The following is an 18470-nucleotide window of genomic DNA, read 5'->3' as shown; positions in this document are numbered from 1 at the left end:
GGCGTACGCTTGTAATCCCAGCATTTGGGAGGCTGAGACCAGAGGATCGTGGTTCGTGGACAGCCTCAGCTACTTAGTGAGGCCCTCCACAACTCAGTGAGACCATGTTTCAAAATAAAGAATAGAAATTGTGCAGGGGGTGTGGCTTGGAGGTCAAATGCCTCTGGGTTCCATCCCCAGACCTAAAAAAATAAACAACAACAACAACAACAAAAAAAAAACAGTGTTAAATCAATCTCAGGGTTGAGAGGATAAAAAGGGGAGTCTAAAATCACAAGGTCAGACATATTTAGGATCTTTGTCCTTCTGAACCCTGCTTCCTTCAGGATCTTCATTATTATAAATGTTCTCTGCCATCTGTCATACTTGCATGATATTGTCTTCTGATACAGAACAAATCACCCAAGGTTCATTGGGATTCCAGGAGAAATCAGATATTCTGGCAGTGTGACCACCATGAATTCTGTGTGACCAACAAGAATTCTGGTGGGCCATCTTCTGCATCTTCCAAGGACTGTTTCTCTCCAATTTTACTTAAATCCCAGACATTGAGTCTACGATCAGTACCACTGGAAGCCAAAATAGTCTCATTGTGAGGCGACCACTGAACCTGGAATATTTCATCCTTATGTGGTTCAAAGAAAATGGAACTTAAGTTTCAGATTTCTCAGATCCCATAAGGCAACAGTCTTGTCAGCTGATCCTGTAGCAAGAATGAATTCACTATGAGGACTGAAAGAGAGGCAGTTCACTTCCGCAGTGTGAGCATCAACTGAATGGCTTGGCTTGGAAGTATTGTTTGAATGAGTGTCCCAAATCATAAGTTTCTGATTATCAGCACCTGACCCAAACAGAGACTCATGGAGCAGATACCAGGAAACATCTACTACTGCTGTATGTCCTGTAAAGATGGTCTTTGCATCGACCACTTTTCTTTCCTTTGGAATGGTACTGATGTCCCATAGGCAGATGGTATGGTCACCTGAAGCACTAAGTAAGTGCCCACTGAGATTTGGGCTCCAAGAAAGCCCATAGCCTTCCTTCTGATGTCCTCGGAGATGCATGTCTGGGTTGCACTCTCCAGAAGGGTTTGGTTTAGAAGGATTTTTTTTTTTTTGCAGGTCTGGGGATGGAACCCAGGGTCATTTGACATCCGAGCTACACCCTCTGCCCTATTTTTTATTCTTTATTTTGAAACCGGGTCTCACTGAGTTGCAGAGGGCCTCACTAAGTAGCTGAGGCTGTCCACGAACCGTGATCCTCCAGGTCTCAGCCTCCCGAATGCTGGGATTACAAGTGTGCGCCACCACGCCCGGCTAGAAGGATGTTTTGTATAGTCAAAAACAAGCACATCACGCGATGGAGTCTTTGTTGCAATGATGTAAGGGATCTGGGGCATATAGCAGGCCTGGTTTACTTCTCCTTCATGGTTGATCTTGATATCTATTTCAATTTTCCCACTAATCGAGCCAAAGCCTCCAAATTCTCCTTTCTCACTGTTGTAGTGTGATGCGTTAAACTGAGCATCATCATTAGGGAGCTGTACGCTGGCCATCACACGGGGGTTTTGTTCATCCGATGTATGTGTCCCCTGGACAAGTTGATGAATACTGAAATCTTCCCTTTCTGGTCTGGTTACATCTGGGAGCCACTGTGCAGTTAGGCTGGGCTATTCCAGAGCATGGGTCAGCACCAAATCATACAGGAAAGGGATGCTCTTTTTCCATATTTTGTACTCCTCGTTGATCACACGTTCTTCCATTGCGTTGTCAAAGGCTGCTTCCTTATCGGCCATGGTGGTGGGCTAGTTTGAGATCCCAGGGTCGTATGTTGTGGGAGGGGCCAGGAGGCTGCCAGAAGGCTTTATTTTTTATTTTAAAAAATGTGGTCAGGTGTGTTGGTGCACGCTTGCACTCCCAGCATTAGAGAAGTAGAGACTGGAGGATCACAGTTCGCAGAAGGCCTCAGCTAATTAGCGAGGCCCTTCGCAACTCAGTGAGACCCCGTTTTTAAAAAAAATGATGAAATAGCGTGTGTTATCTCCAAACTTAAATACTCACGAGGTGATTTCAATCTCTAATTTGTTCTTATTAGATAGGAAAACCGTTAGCTCACTTCATTCATTTAACACAATGCTTAAGTGTCCACAGTGGAGATATTCTAGCTTGTATTTTTAACAGAAACATGATTGTTACAAACAATATTTTTTATCCTTATAGGACTATCTTCCCTATGACAAATAGTTCTAGGAGGCTAACCTAGAAATCTGGGTGGGTAATTTTATTAGAAACCTACACTGGAAGTATTATAACTCACTTATGTATCAACTCCAACTAATTCCCCTAAGTTTCTAAAGGCATGGGCTTCTTAAACACAAAGTAGGGAAATATAACCATGAGTATTAAACTTGGAATCAATTTCTTTGTCTTTCTAAGCATGGAAAAACGAGTGTTTTGTGCAAGACGGTGGCAGATGATACAGTAGTTGAGATCTCATTATCTACATGGCTTGGGTGTACATACCATTTACTAGCTGTTTAAAGTTGGGCAAATTCTATTAGTTCTCAGCTTTTCTCTCTTTTTCAGAAAATGGGGAAGATACTAGCATAATAGGGTGTCATGAGGAGTAAGTAAAATGAGTCAGACACCCGATCTCTCATTGCCTTGGGAGCACCCCCTTGGCAGCCTTTGATTTTGGCCCCAGCTCGGGAAGGCGCTTTGACTTGTACTGGTCACATTTTGCGTCCAGCCCCTCTGAATCCCTGGGGCTTCCTTCAAACTCTGGGAGTCTCCACAGTATCAGGCAAAAGCAGAGGAGACAGCCCTTCACCACTGGAAGACTATGGCTTTATACCCCTGGCCCATCTTGTTGAAGAGAACAGGTCTGAATGACATTTTGCAGGCTTCTCCCAAGTTTTAGCATGGTCGAGACCCTGTGGCCCAAATCAGCCACCTAGGGAAAAGATATTCGATTAGCTTTTACTCCTTTCTCACTGGTCCCATTTTCTCCCTCCTGTTGCAAGAATCACCTACTCAAAAGACACACTCACCTCAAGTCCTGATCTGTCTTAAGGAAAATGAAGCTAAACTGTATAAAACACCAGAGTCAACTCCCAATGAAAGTTAACTGCAACCACTTACTATCATAAAAGTGAGAGCATTTTTCTTTTATGCTGTAGGGTGAGCTAGAGATCTGTATAATTTTAAAGTGTAAAGGAACCCTCCAAATTCTTATTTGAAATAGATTTGGAAGAAAGTCTCTCTTTTTATTTTCATCTTTATCTGAACAGCTCACATACCCTCTACAGTGTTCATTTTACCAAGATAGATATCTATTGTTTTCTACTTTTTACTTCACAGCAATGTTCCAAGAATTGTAAGTGAGTGCTTTACTTGGTCCTTTCATCCCTTAGGCAGAAGAAGAAAGCACAAAAATTCAGAGGAGTAGGTTGTATCAAACACCTGTTAATCTTTTTATATTTTACTGCTGCTTCTGCAGCATGAAGGAGATTGGCTTCATTACTGCCACTGGCAAATGTTACTATTTGTTGAGCATCCTCTTGTCCTTCTATTTTAGACAAGTAGGCCATCATTTACTTCTTTTTTATCTAATCATTTCGCAGAAATTCTTATGGGTGTTCTGAAGCTGAGACCATCTTCTTAGCTCATCCTAAACATGTAAATTTCATCCTCAATGATAAGAGATTTCAAGAAGCTTAAACATGCTTCCTGACGAGTTCTCTACAGTTAAAAAAGATTCTAGAAATTTATGAGACTATCAGGGATACAGTATCACTCTGGAAAGACAATTTCTAACATTTTTTCACTTCCGAAACTTCATCTCCATAACCATTTTTCTTCGTTGAAGACTACGTTTTTACTGGTCATTGGTGGAGTTAAAGATAGACTATGTCAACTCATCTTTTTTTTTTTTTTTTCATAGTACTAGGGATTGAACCAAAAGGCATTCTATCTCTGAGCTATATTCTAGCCCTATTTTAGTTTTTATTTTGAAACAGGACTTCACTAAGTTGTGGAGTACCTCACTAAGTTGATGAGGCTGTCCTCAAACCAGCCACCCTCCTGGCTCAGCCTCTCAAGTAGTGGGATTACAGGCATGATCTATTATACCCGGATCAACTTAGTTTACCAAGTCATTTCTTTCAAAAAGTTGCTTTTTCCCATATAATAAAAACAATTTCTGTTTCCTTTGTTGGCTTTTAAAACTCCAAAGGATTGCTTGCATGAATCCTCATTGATCAAAACCACTAAAAATTAAGTTAGGTGTTTCTCTGTTTGATCTTATAATACTTCATATTTACCCAACCACAGCAAAGTTAAAATGAAGCATTGCTTTTTTTATGAAGTGCAAGCTCCTTGAAGATAATAATTTATTATGTATTGATTATTAGTCTCTGACACATAAAGAAGCTTCATGAATATTTGATTTCATGTACTTATCACATTTACCATGATTCCTAAGATTCCACACGATAGCTTCTCATCATAAAAAAAAAATACAGGAGTGAAATGGAAAGTCTTATTATCTGCTCATTTGTATTTATTGTAGTAATCATTTCGCTCAGGGAAGATATCTTCTCTTTAGAGTAGGTGATGGTATTATAAAAAAGTTTCAAAATTATAACGAGCTAGTAATAAGGTAATGTTTTATAATATTCTAAGGATCACAAAGTAATTTAATAGCTCATAGGTAACAAGAACAGCACCTGTTCCGGATATTGTGATCAGCATTGTGCAGATGGATCCTTGTTTGTAATTCATAAAATGACTCTACGAACTAAACTAAGTGCTGCGATAAGGTTAAATACTGAGTTAACATACCCTATAAAAGATGGATTTGGGATTTCAACCAAGGTTTGCCTGACTCACTGATCTATATATTAACCATGACATAATCTATCTTATTTCCTATCCATGATCTCATTTCATTCTCACTGCCCAGAGGCTATATATTTTCCCTCTTCTAGGGTCAGGGAAACCGAGGCTTAGGAATACTCAGCACTTAGCCCAAGTCTCCATGCTAGAAGAGGCAGGTTTAGTAGTCAGTTTGTCTTATTTTCTCCCCTACCTCATTCCTCTTCCCTTTGCCCATGATTTATACACTGTTGGACATCTCAAAGATTCATGCACTACACATGCTTTTTCTACCTAAATAAAGCTCTGTTGGGAATTGTCTGAGACCAGGTCCTGTAGAAAGTGGAGCCTCAGGCACCAGTCATGTGCTAACATATTGGTGAGGAGAGCAATTTTCAGGAAGCATAAGTGAGGCAAAACACAAATTAAGTGGGAATGGACAAAGGGCAGATAAAAGGGGACCCGTTACCTGGCTGCCTTGCTGGTTATAGCTTTGTGACTGAGGCTAGTTGCTCAGTTTTCTGGGGTGTCTTCCAAATGGCTGTATGGAGTCTTTTTTTTAAACTGTCAGTTTTGGAAGGGGAATGGAAAAGAATGTTTTCATGGATTCTCCACTCCCATGGGCCCCCAAGGACCCCAGTGTGAAGCAGCTGCTACACACATCTGAATTATTCCACTCAGCCCTTCTGCAATAGTTCTTCTGGTGAGATATTAGGAAAGCCCAATCCCCAAAACACTGAAAGTATATACCTAGCAAGTCAGAATATATGAGGTAATACATGGGTAATCACCACTGGATACCTGCAGTTTACAGTTTCATGGAACTCCAGAGATCAGCCAGGGCCTCTGCTTCTCTGCTTATGAACTCATCCTATAAGCTGCAAAGAAAATGGCAGAATGTGTTTTAAGAAGTATGAGGCATTAGGCACAGTGGTATACACCTGTAATCCCAGTACTGGAGGATTGCAGGTTCAAGGCCAGCTTCAGCAATTTAGACAGACCCTTGGAAACTTAGCAAGATCCTGTTTCAAAATAAATAAATAAGTAAAAGGGAGCTGGGCATGGTGATACATGCTTGTAATCCCAGTATTTAGGAGGCTAAGACAGGAGGATCACTGATTTGTGGTCAGCCTCAGCTACCTAGTGAGGCCCTCTGAAACTTAGTGAGACCCTGTTTTAAAATAAAGAATTAAAAAATAAGGCTGGGGATGATGCCCCTCAGTACTACAATAAAAACATAAATACATAAAAATAAAGATACTGACACAGGCCATTATAATTCCAATGTATAGTTTATTTTACAGAAGTTGCTAGTAGATTGAAGAGAATTAGGGGCTCTCAAAAGTCTGGGGAGCTTCTTCAGAGAATGATCTTTCTTGTCCTCCAAGGACTAAGTTCCCACTTCTTGGTGTCTAAAATCCTGGCTGGGTTTGAGCAAATCAGAAGTGCACACACATGTTTAGGAATTATGTTAGGTTGTCTTGAACTTTTATTTAAATAACAGTTCCTTTTATAAAGGTGCTCAAGGTTATCATCAGACAATATCACCTCTGCACACTATGTTTCCAGATGCCCAACAAGATCTGGGCTTGTCTACCCTGGTGAGTCTTGCTGTTTCTCATTACACAGGGCCATGAGTTCATGAAGGCACATGAACCTGCCAGAAAGACAGTAAGAGAACTTAGTAGCTTTCCCACAAAGAAGACAAAATCCTGCTTCCTTCAGCCTACTACAGTGTAATTGTGGTCAGTCAGTCTTCCTAGAAAGTCACCACAAGCACAGGGCAGAAAACCATGGCTGCAAGAATCCAGGGAGATGTTTAAGTTCCATGGTCTGAAGCACAGGTGTCAAGCTTACCATGTCTCTGTGCTAGGATTTAGCTAAGCCTGGGTACAGCTGGAGGGCTCTTGGGTCAAAAGATTGGGGGACCACTTGGCATTTATTTATATGATTGTCTCGGGTACTTGGTGAGAGAGAATTCATACTGAGGAAGAAAGGATGTGATGGAATTTAGTTCAAGGACAGAGCATCATTCAGCAGAAGGAAAGAGAGATTTGCCCTTAAGATTTACACCATTTCTACCTTCTGGTTTCTGAATCTCATGCAAGCAGGTGTTAAAAGCAAAGGGAGATTGAAACAACTTTCCACCTATATTTTCCATTGGCTGTAGTCAAAACAATGTAGCCATCATGAAGGCCAGGAAATGGTCCACATAGCATCCCCATGGCAGTGTTCACTGTGTGATGAGCAAGGATGGCGATTCTGGCAGCAACAGCAGAAGCTTCATCAGTGGAGTTATCTACTGTGTTCCCAACATCAGGTATTGGCATTGCCAACACAGACATTAGCATCCTTGGCCTCCAGCACTAGGGGCCCTGGCCCACTCTTCAGCATCCTTTGTAACACGAGCAGGTAGTGAAGCTTCCAAAAGATGAATAGCTGGGGTCTTACCTTCGTTGGGGGAAAGAATGGTCTCAGAAGCAGATTGCCTTGGTACAAATGCTAGTTCCATCTGAACTTGTTCTAGCTATTAACCTTCTGGGCCTCAGTTTCTTCCCATATATGGTGATGATAACCAGACCTGCCTCCAGGGGTTGCTATGAAGACTAAGTGAAATGATACCTATAAGGTTTTACCTACTACTTAGTGGTACCTAATAAAAGTTGGTAGAAGTTGTTAAGGATTATTTGTTGTACAAATCTGTATTAACCTTTTTATTGCTAGTGGTATGATAATAAAGTGCAGAGCTGGGTATGGTGGTGCATACCTGCAATCCCAGTACTTGGGACTCTGAGACAGGAGGATCACAGGTTCATGTCCAGCCTTAGCAATCTAGCAAGGTCCTCACAACTTAGTGATATTCTGTTTCAAAATAAAAAATAATATACAATGCACCAATAAAAAATTAATAAAAAACAGTCAATAAATTAAAAAATGTAAAACAAAACCTCAACTTTGCCATTGTAGCACAAAAATTGTCATAAAAATAAATATGCAAAAGAATGGGGGTATAGCTCTGAGGTAAAGTGTCTCTGGGTTCAATCACAAGTAACACACACACGAACACACACACACATGGAAACACACATACACACACACACACACACACACACACACACACTCTCACTCCACAGAGCATAATTGTTTTAGAGACAGATACCCTGGCCTAGTGTTGGGAGTATACTTTTGTGTGTTCTTGCAGGACAGGTGAGTTGAATGGTGGGGAGGGTAGGTGCTGAAAGTTCCAATATACTAACTACACCCTTTAGTGATGATGGTGCTGGGATCATTTTATATCTGCTCCACTATTTAAGAATACTTGCTTAGTACTTTCTAGGAGGCAGGTATAGGATGATTCAGTGATTAGCAAACATTTTCTTTAAAGATTCAGATAGTCAATAAACTTTAATACATTGTGGATAGGATTGCAAATTAGTGTAATCCCTTTGGAAAGCAGTATGGAGGATCCTCAGAAGAATGGGAAGAAACCTACCATATGACCCAGCAATATCACTTGTGGGTTATCTACCCCAAAGAATGGAAACCAAATTACCAAACTAATATCTATGGTCACAGCCTCACAATTCACAATTGCCAAATATGGAACCAGCCAAGATGTCAATCAACAGATGAATGGATTACAAAACTGTGGGATATGGACACAATGAAATTTTACTCAGCTAAAAAGCAGAACAAAATTACATTATTTATGAGGAAATAAATGGAACTGGATAACATTATGCTGAGATTCATCACAAAAAGTAAAAAATCGATGCTTTCCCTAATATGTGGAAGCTAGGGAGAAAAAGGGTCACTGGAGGAACTCTAGATGAAGAAGGAGAAACCATAGATGAGCAAATAAGGTGACCTAACTGAGGGGGATGGGAGAAGGGAAAAGGGAAAGTTCCTAATGTACATGATGTACATTCTTAATGTATCAAATTTAGTCACTAAGCCAAACATAAGAAAAAAGAAAGGGGAAGTGAAGGGGGTGGGAATTGGGAGAGGGCTAAAGGAGTGATGTGTGCATGTATGCCTCTACCATCTTGTACTCCATGAAGATGTATGACTACAATGCACCAATAAAAAATTAATAAAAAGAACCAGTCGATAAAGTAAAAAAAGTAAAACAAAGCCTCAACTTTGCCATTGTAGCACAAAAATAGTCATAAAAGTAAATATGCAAAAGAATGAAAGTGGCTGTGTTCCAATAAAACTTTATTTACAAAAAAAGGTCATGGGCCAGATTTGGCCCCTTGGCTATAGTTTGCCAATCCCTGGACTAGTTAAAGCAGCAGCACAGTTAGACCAAAATAGAGCATCTTTTTTTTTTCCTCTCTTATTCATGAATAACAGACCAGAAAACAAACCTCTACTCCTTCTCACAGTGTGCCATTTCCTTCTCTGCCATTAACATTTCATTTTGACTTTATAACTCTTTAACTGCATGTAACATTTACATAAGACAGTAAAGTATAGTGATGTATTCATTATTTTTTATTACCTGGAGGATGAGGGAAAATGAAATGTACTCACTTGCTCTCATAGTCAACTGATAAAATTATATGTTCTCCATTCATCGATCAGTATATAAATGATATAAGATATACATATTCCATTATTTTATAAGCATAATGTGTGCAGCTCATAATTACTTATAACACTAAATCCCAACTCATTCTGCAAGAGACACGAAGCAAACAAGGAACTGAAAAATCATGTCCTAGGTATAATATAATCTTCAGGATTATGTCCAATATGCACATTAAAGTAAAAACAAGCCATGAAATTTAGCATCAAGGGAGAGCTCCTGTATCAATTGACTCGCATATATAAATATTTCCTCTTTCTCATATACCACATACGATGGAAATTCATCTATAAAGGAATGTAGAATCTTCAAGTACCACTAAAATAAGGTTTCACAAAATGTGTGTTTGCAATCAATGTGTTTATACAATGTGTTTAAACATATTGCATGTTACATACACACTCATACACAAATATATTTTGAAGCTCTGTTGATTTAATATTCTCTTAGTTTCAGGTTGTGTCCAAGACAAAAAGAAAAAAGACAATGTACACATCAGCATCCATTTTATTTCACTAGATTGCTTTGCCAATGAAGGTAGCTTGTAGCTAAGAAGGATGGTCTCTATAAGAAGACCTGGTATGGGGCAGATGGTGTAGTTCAGTAGTAGTGATGTTTCGTATGACTCTTTTCAAACCATCCTCTTCTCTACTTCTGCAACCACCCTGTCTGTGCCCGAAACACTTCTCATCCTCACCTTCAGTCAGCAGCTTCTTCCTATTGGGAATCCTTATTGCAGTAAACTGGGATTTTCTTGACTTCTTAAAACTTGAAGAATATACAGACCTCACATCTTATTTGTCATTAGGACTGCAATAATGCAATCACTTGTAAAAAGATTTGCAGTTTTCAGCAGTGAAATACACTTTCTACTATTCTCCTATCATGCCTTTGTAGATATTCATAAGTATTCTGAGATAGCAAATGAGCTCTTCATAAATATTACCGCTTGCAACTACTTATTTACGTGATTCAAGGTCTGCTGAATGTTGTGAAACCAAAATAAATTGTGGAAGCAAATTAGCTGAGGCACATAGAAAACAAATTCTCATGCTTAATTCTGCATTTCAATTGATTTTACGCATCAGAATAATCTCATTGTTCTCATGGATCAACCTGTACTATATCTCTGAACTTAAAAATGCACACTAATAAAATATAACTTTTATTACTTTTACCAAATGTGTTAAATATAAGATGTTATATTTTAAAATGCTTCTTTCTACTAAAAAAAAACAAAAATAAATATAATGTTAAGAGGGTATTGGTGACAAGTGAATGTGCTATATCATGGGTTGTTTAACCAAACTAGATAAAATAATGAAGGTTTGATAAATACATGTTTTGAAGACTCATTTTCCATAGAAACTTAATCATGGGTTCCTGGTATATAAATACCCCAAAACAGACATGCTGTTGTAGCTGGACATGGATCATTCGGAGTTGTCTTTAATTTTGTTCCTTCGTCCAGCACATTCCCAATGTGTACCCGGCACTTTTCTAGGTTGTGGCTTAAATAAAGTAAACATGATCCTTCTTCTTATGGAGCTCATATTCCAGTTGGAGAAAATAGAATCATGATGTATACATTATTATAATCAAATCAATAACACAATAGTGTAATAAGGTAGAAACAATCCTGCAAGTCATTCTTTTCGGGAGTTCAAGGCTTGGAAGGGGCAGTTTCAACAGTTTATTTGGGGGAGTCTCTCTGAGAAGGTGACATTTTATCATAGACTCGAAGCTGAGGGAACACACCAGGTAGATTTCTAGGGAAGAATGCTATAGGCTGGAGTGGGGGGTTCACAGGGCTCTGAGAGACCAGGAGGAGTAGCGAGGAGGCCAGTGTGCTGTGGGGGAAAAACCCAGTCTGAAAACAATAGGCCATGGCTGTGCCCCTCACCATCATAGACTCTACAGTAATTTTGAGACCCATGGTTGTCCAGCCATTGCTGTAAGCTTACCTACCACTTGGCAGTTGAAAACAGAGTCACGGAAGCTAAGCTATTGCCTCAAGGTCATAGAAATGCTATTTTCTAAGTATATTTATCTTTTTCTTTTAGCAGTGCCTTGCTCTTTGAATCTTAAAATCCTTATTTTACCCCAAAGAAAACTCTGAAGAGTTTAAGCAGCCCTCTTAGGATTGTGTAACTAACGAATGTTAGAGATGGGATTAAATGCAGATCTCTGTTTTTAAGATTGATACTCCTCCTCCTTCTGTGTCTCAGGGAACCCATAAGAGGGGGCTAACACAACTTGTGAAACTGCCTATTAACACCTAACAAATGCAGCTAAAAATGGGCACTGTGAGACTTGGTAAATTTTCTCGAGAGAAGAGAATTAGAAAGGTATACTTTGTTATACTGAAGAATCTGAGTCTTTTAATGGTTTATAACAGGGGGGAAAGATCCCACGAGAATTTGTAAAATGATGTCAATTAAAAATAAGTGGCTACAAAACTCTTGTCCAAAGTTTTAAGTGTGGGTTGGATTCCTTAGGCCAGTGGTTCTCAACTGGAGGCAATATTATTCTCCAGGGAAAATCAATAATGTCTAGAGACATTTTTTTTTTTTTTTGATAGGCATGACTTGAGTGAAGGGTGTTACTGGTATTCAGGAGTAGAAGCCAGAGATACTACTAAACATCTTGCAATACACAATACAACATTCCCTCTGACCCCCAAAGGAAGGACATAACCTAGAATTAAGTTGAGAAACCCTGTCTCAGCAGATATTGGATATGAGATATAATTTGGGAACAAGATTCAGAAAAGACTAGTACTATTAATATTATACTTTTAATCATAGAAATTGGCTTGCAAAAACAAAGAATATTTTCAGGAGCTCTTCACAAAGAGAAATGTTCATAACTGAAGACAGATGGAAGTTTCAAAGTATATAGACATAGACAAAGTTCTGGAACTGCTATATGTTTTAGCTATATGGCCACTTCTGAAATTATCAGCTTCATTTGTAAAACATAAAAAAATATGTCCCATTGGTTCAGGACTTAAAAAAATATACATCTTTAAGCCAGGCGTGGTGGTGCATGCTTGTAATCCCCACACTTGGCAGGTTTGAAGCCAGCCTCGCTGGCTTAAGAGACCCTGTTTCCAAATAAAAATATAAATATTAGGTATCTGGGAAGTGTAGCCCGGAGGTAGAAGGGTTTCCAGGAACCCCGGTACCACCAAAACAAAACAAAAAACCCCACAAATATACATCTTTACCCAAGCAAGGAATTACCAAACAAATGTTAGCTTTCTTTACTGAACATCTGTTTAAATTGAGCAGATAAATACTATTAAGTGATAGGAAATGAGGTACAAATTATAGTCTCCCAATTTCCATAAGACTGAGAAATGTCAGATGCAGATTTTATCTGAGTGAGAGCAGACTCAGTTTTGATCTGCAGATGTCACTTGGTTGACATATAATCTGAATTCCCCACCTGCCCAACTCTGCAAGGAAGGAAGAGTTTTTCACAGAGAGAATGATGCAGGCAATATTTGAAGGACATAAACCACTCAAAATATGGATAAGGTCTGGCAAAAAGTTTGCTTTTGTTGTTTCCTTTCTGATTATAAAGTAATTAATTTTAGAAAGGGCATTATACATTGTAGGGCATTTGGTTAATACAATCATGCACAAAATATAATAATTTCTCAGGTCAGTGTGTAATAAAAATTAGTGTTGATATTTGGGGTTATAGCTTTGTCTAAGCAGATGGCTGTTTGAGACTTGCTTTTTCCCGTTATAGGTAGGTTGGTTTCTTTGTGTTTTTCATTGCTGAAAGCACAAGTAGCAATTCTGACTCCCTGTCACTTAAAAAGGAGAAGATTTATTACATTTAACCGAAAGTTCACCATTGGAACAGGAAGGATGTAAGTTATCTGTAATCAGGGAGCTGCAGACTGGCTGTCCTGGCCTCCCAGGTTGTCCTTTATCTGCCCCTACTGTTGGTCATCAGCAGTTGGACTGTCCAGAGAAGGGCAGCAGCAGAAAAGACCCCAGAGAGATGAGCTTTTAGCTAGTGTGTCATGGACAAGATGACTACTGATTTTCTTTTTATAGGTCCTCTTATGCCACGAATTGCACTTCTCCCTTGACAGAAGGCAGCATGTCACGTTAAAAAACTTGTATGAGAAACACACAGTTTAGTGACATTTGCTTTTGGTTAGAATCCAAACACAGGTACGAGGAGCTGGAAGACAAAATTCCACCTCAAGGAATATGCCATGCCATGCCAAGGAATAGAGCACTGGGGGCAACAGAAATCCTGTTGCTTATTTTGTATATATTTAGCACTTACTGTAGAAAGCAGAGCCATGCCTGCATTTACTGGGCTCCAATTCCTGTTAAGTTCTCTATTAAATTAATGAACATACTTTCTCCTACTGTATTTTCCTGTATCACAATGATTTTGTAGTGGGGTGTGTGTGTGTGTGTGTGTGTGTGTGTGTGTGTGTGTTATTGGGGATTGAACCCGGGGACCTTCTAACTCTGAGCTACATTCTCAGTGCTATATTTATTATTTTATTTTAAAACAGAGTCTCACTAAGTTGCTGAGGGGCTTGCTAAGTTGCTGAGACTGGCCTCGAACCTGGGATCCTCCTGTTTCACAATCCTAAGTACGGAGATTACAGGCATGTGCCATCATACCCAGTGTATTGTCACTTAAGGAAACTTTTAGTTTTTTTTATTATTTGCTTGTTTTGTTCTCAAGTTGGTCTCATGTATAGATTATATACATGAGATACATTATATACATGTATAGATTATATACACATTATCTATACAAAAACATAACTAGAATGATATAATCTGGCAGTAATTATTATTCCAATTTTATACTATAATACATTTCATATTTATGTAAAAAATTCTCCAACATTTATTACCCAAGAGCTAGATTCAAAGTATAATAATGGAAAACTTTGTACTTAATTAAAATACATGCTTTCTGCCTACAGAATAAAGTTCCTTCTTTTTTGGTAGGTTCTAAGATAATATAGATATCACATAATTTCCCTTGTATCCAATCCATTGTAATTTAACAAAGAAAACCTTTGCCTTTGAATTTGAGGAATATATTTCCTCCAGAGAGAAATGTGTATAAATTTTGCTTCAGAACCCAGGCGTTTAAATTATAATTCCTCGTTATGTTCAGCAATTGTTGGAGGGAAAGACAATAGGAGATGAAAGAGTAAGGGGATGATGACTATGTGATGCCAACATTCTTGGCAATAGACACTTTAAACTTATTATGGCATTTTTGCATACTTTATACTGGAATGTGGCATTGGAAGCATTTCAGATTTTCCTGGAGCTTTTTTTTTTTAATGAAATGGACTATGGTGAAATGAATTAAGAAAATCTTCTTTGCTCAAAATAATTATGAAGCCTGCATATCTTATATTGTTAGAATGCTGATATATAGGAGCAGGGTCATCAGTATAAAGAAAGTCTAGTCTTTTATTATATTGCTTTTCTATGGGCCTTAAGTAGCTGATTTGTAATGTAAATATATAAAAAGTATATAGATCAAAATTTTATAGTTTGGAAAAATATTATGTCCATCCAGATCAAGAAAGAATATTACAAGAATCCTAGAAATACTTTACATGAGTTTCCCCGGTCTCTACCCCTTCCTATGTAATTATCTTCAGTCATGACCTCTGTACTAGAAATTAATTTTGTCTTTTTTTTTTTTTGCTGTGTTGGGGATGGAACCCAGGGGCATTTGACCTCTGAGCTACACCCCCTGTTCTATTTTTTTTCTTCATTTTTTTGTGGTATTGGGGTTCCTGGAAAACCTTCTATCTCTGAGCTACACTCCCAGACCTATTTTATATTATTTTATTTGGAAACAGGATCTCTTAAGCCACGAGGCTGACTTCAAACCTGTGCAATCCTCCTATCTCCGCTCCCCAAGCGCGGGGATTACAAACGTGTGCCACCATGCCTGGCTATTTTTCTATTCTTTCATTTGAAACATGCTCTCACTAAGTTACAGAGGGCCTCATTAAGTAGCTGAGGCTGTCCACTAACCGTGATCCTCCGATCTCAGCCTCCTGAATGCTGGGATTACAAGTGTGCGCCACCACGCCCGTCTATTTTTGTCTGTTTTTGAGTGTTACATAAATAAAATCATGCATATGTTCTCATTTGTGTTAGCTTTTTTTTGTCTCAATGTCTTATAATATTTATTCATATTGTCATTCATATTATTTGATAATTTATCAATTCTAACCGTATATAAGAAGATTACTGCTGGATATTTTATTTAATTGCAATTTTTGGCTGTTATGAACAATTCTGAGTTTTTTTTTTCTCAGCACTTTAAACATACCAGTTTTTCTGCTGAGAAACAAAGGGGTAAATTATTTATGTGTTTGAGGTGCTGGGAATTAAACCCAGGGCCTCACACATGATAGGCAAGTGTTCTACCAATGAGTTACATCCTCAGTCCTAAAGGGTTTTATCCTGGATTAGGCTTGTAGATATTTTTACCCAAGTGCAATAAAATTATCCAAGTTTCTGCATTTTATTCACTATAAGCATTAGGAGTATCATAGATGGAAGAGTTGTGCACTCCCATATTAACAAAGCAGAAAAGAACTAGATGAGTTATGCAATCTCTCTATGAATTCAGCCATATTGTACAGTTTAGAAAATGAAGTCTAAACTGTTAAGGCAGGTATTAATGTGAGAATAAACAAGAAAATAAAAGAGAGATAATTAGTCTGCTTATTATTTATTTATTTATTTATTTTGTTTTATGGCACTGGAAATGGAAACCAGGGGCATTCTACCTCTGAGCTGCATCCCCAGCTCTATATTTTTATTCTTCATTTTGAAGCAGGGTCTCACTAAGTTTTGTAGGGCCTCACTAAGTAGTTGAGGCTGGCTTCAAACCTGCAATCCCCCTGTCTCAGCTTCCCAAGTACTAGGATTATAAGCATACGTCACCACACCTGGAGATAGTCTGTCTCTTTATAAAAAGGATTTTAATATCTTCTCTTTGTTTACTTTCTGTTAATTTTACTAAGATCTGAGTTAAATTTTTCTATGTGTTTACCCTGCTTGAGGTTTATGTGCTTGATATTTTCTGCTTGATAATGGCAATTAGTATTGGGAAATTTTTTGGCCGTTATTTAGAATTACTTCTTCAGGCTTTCTTTTATTCCTTTTCAGATATTTACATGCATATTAGTTCTTTTTGTGTTCTTTATTTAATTTCATGTGTATTTCACCTGTTTTCTAAATTTTTTGTTCAGACTATATAGTTTTACTGACTTGTCTTCCAAATTACTAATCTTCTCTTGATCTTTGTCTAATCTGCTCTTTAGCCCATTATATCAAGTTCTGAAGTTCAAAACTTGTATCTCCATATCTATAATTCCCATTTGATTATTTATATAGATTTCAAATTCTCTGATGATATTTTTCATCCTTCTATCTCTGTTTTTTTTTTTTTTTGTTTTGATACTAGGGATTGAACTCACAGGCATTCTACCTTTAAGCTACACCCTTAGCTCTTTTTATTTTTTGTTTTGAAACAAGATCTTGCTAAATGCTGAAGGTCTCACTAAGTTGCTGAGGCTGGCTTTGAGCCTGAAATCCTGTCTCAGCTTCCCAAGTACTGGAATTTGAGAGCTATGCCATCAATCTTGGTTTCCATCTCTGTCTTTAAGTCTTTGGCTGATAGCACTAATGCCTGAGTTACCTGTGAGTCTCTGGCTATAGTATTTATTCTCTATTATACCTCTCTACTACTGTTTCTATTAATATCTCCTTGAATGATGGTCATTTGCCATGGAAAACTGCTGAGACTCTATGGGCCTTTATGTTTTAATAAGAGTAGAAGTAGTTCACCATGGTTCAACAAAGGTTGAGCTATTTCCAGGAAGGACTTCAGTCTCCGTAGGGCCTGGTACTTTTATAATTTAGTCTTATTTCCAGAGTGTGGTCTTTTAAGGTTTCCAGCTGAAATCTTGAGATAGGTTTAAGAGCCTTTATATCTCATTGGTATCTATACGCCACCTTTTTCTATCTCAATCACTATGAAGCTATTTTTCTATTCTTCAGCCTCTTGGCTTCTGATGTCTGCTAAGCTTTCCTCTACCTGTACTCATACAAATTAGTGGAAACCTCCAGGAAGAAAATGAGTAAAATTTGAGCTTACGTCAGTGAATTTTTCATCTATCTAGGATATTGGCCTGTCAAGTCTTGATGGTGTTTTTGGCTTTCAGTAGGTATTCATAGAGTTTTATCTGTATGTTAGTATACCATTATTGGAAATAAAAATTCCAGATATCGTTTTTATGTTCTTATTCAACTGTAAGCTTCTCTTCTATAGTACTAACAGAATAACATTTTTTTACCATTATTTCTATGATGCTTTAAGCAATATATATCTCTTACATTAAATCCTAAGTTCCAAGAAGGAAGTGACCAGCTGTGGTTTTTTAAATCCCAAATAACTAATACAGTGGCTGAAACAGGATGTAAAGTCCAGTATTATGTGCATGAATGAGTGAAGAAGATATTTTGAATGTGTTTTGAGTAGACTAGAATATCAAATTCAAGTAGCAGGGCAAGAGTAAAATTTTTATCCGGAACAAAAGAAATATGGTCATCAGGAAAAAAATCTCTCTCTCTCTCTCTCTCTCTCTCTCTCTCTCTCTCTCTCTCTCTCTCTATATATATATATATATATATATATATATATAGATATTGGAGATTGAACTGAGGAACATTCTACCTCTGAGCTATACCTCCAGCCTATTTTATTTTTTATTTTGAATCAGGCTCTTACTAGGTTGCTGAGAGTCTCAATAAGTTGCTGAGACTTGTCTTGAACCTTTCAGAGTACTGGAATTACAGGTATGAGCCACCACACCTGGCAGGAAGTATATGAAGGTATCTCATGAGCTGGAACTTAGAAAGATGGCTTTGGACAATGGGGTGAAGTGAGGACAATATTTTATTCAAGCCACTTGC

General features: G+C 38.0%; 1 pseudogene across 1 annotated transcript; it reads right to left on the bottom strand.

Moving 5' to 3' along the window:
- Window positions 1–279: 279 nt before the first annotated feature.
- Window positions 280–1795, bottom strand: LOC308268367 (histone-binding protein RBBP4-like; annotated as a pseudogene). The gene is made up of 2 exons: window positions 1311–1795; window positions 280–1089 (listed from the first exon to the last, which is right to left on the bottom strand). The product of its transcript is annotated as a histone-binding protein RBBP4-like (transcript).
- Window positions 1796–18470: the final 16675 nt, after the last annotated feature.

The sequence above is a fragment of the Muscardinus avellanarius genome, assembly GCF_963383645.1.
Source record: "Muscardinus avellanarius genome assembly, chromosome: 10".
NCBI lineage: Eukaryota > Metazoa > Chordata > Mammalia > Rodentia > Gliridae > Muscardinus > Muscardinus avellanarius.
Note: the sequence above shows the minus strand (reverse complement) of the source record. Positions and strands in the feature narration are given on the sequence as shown.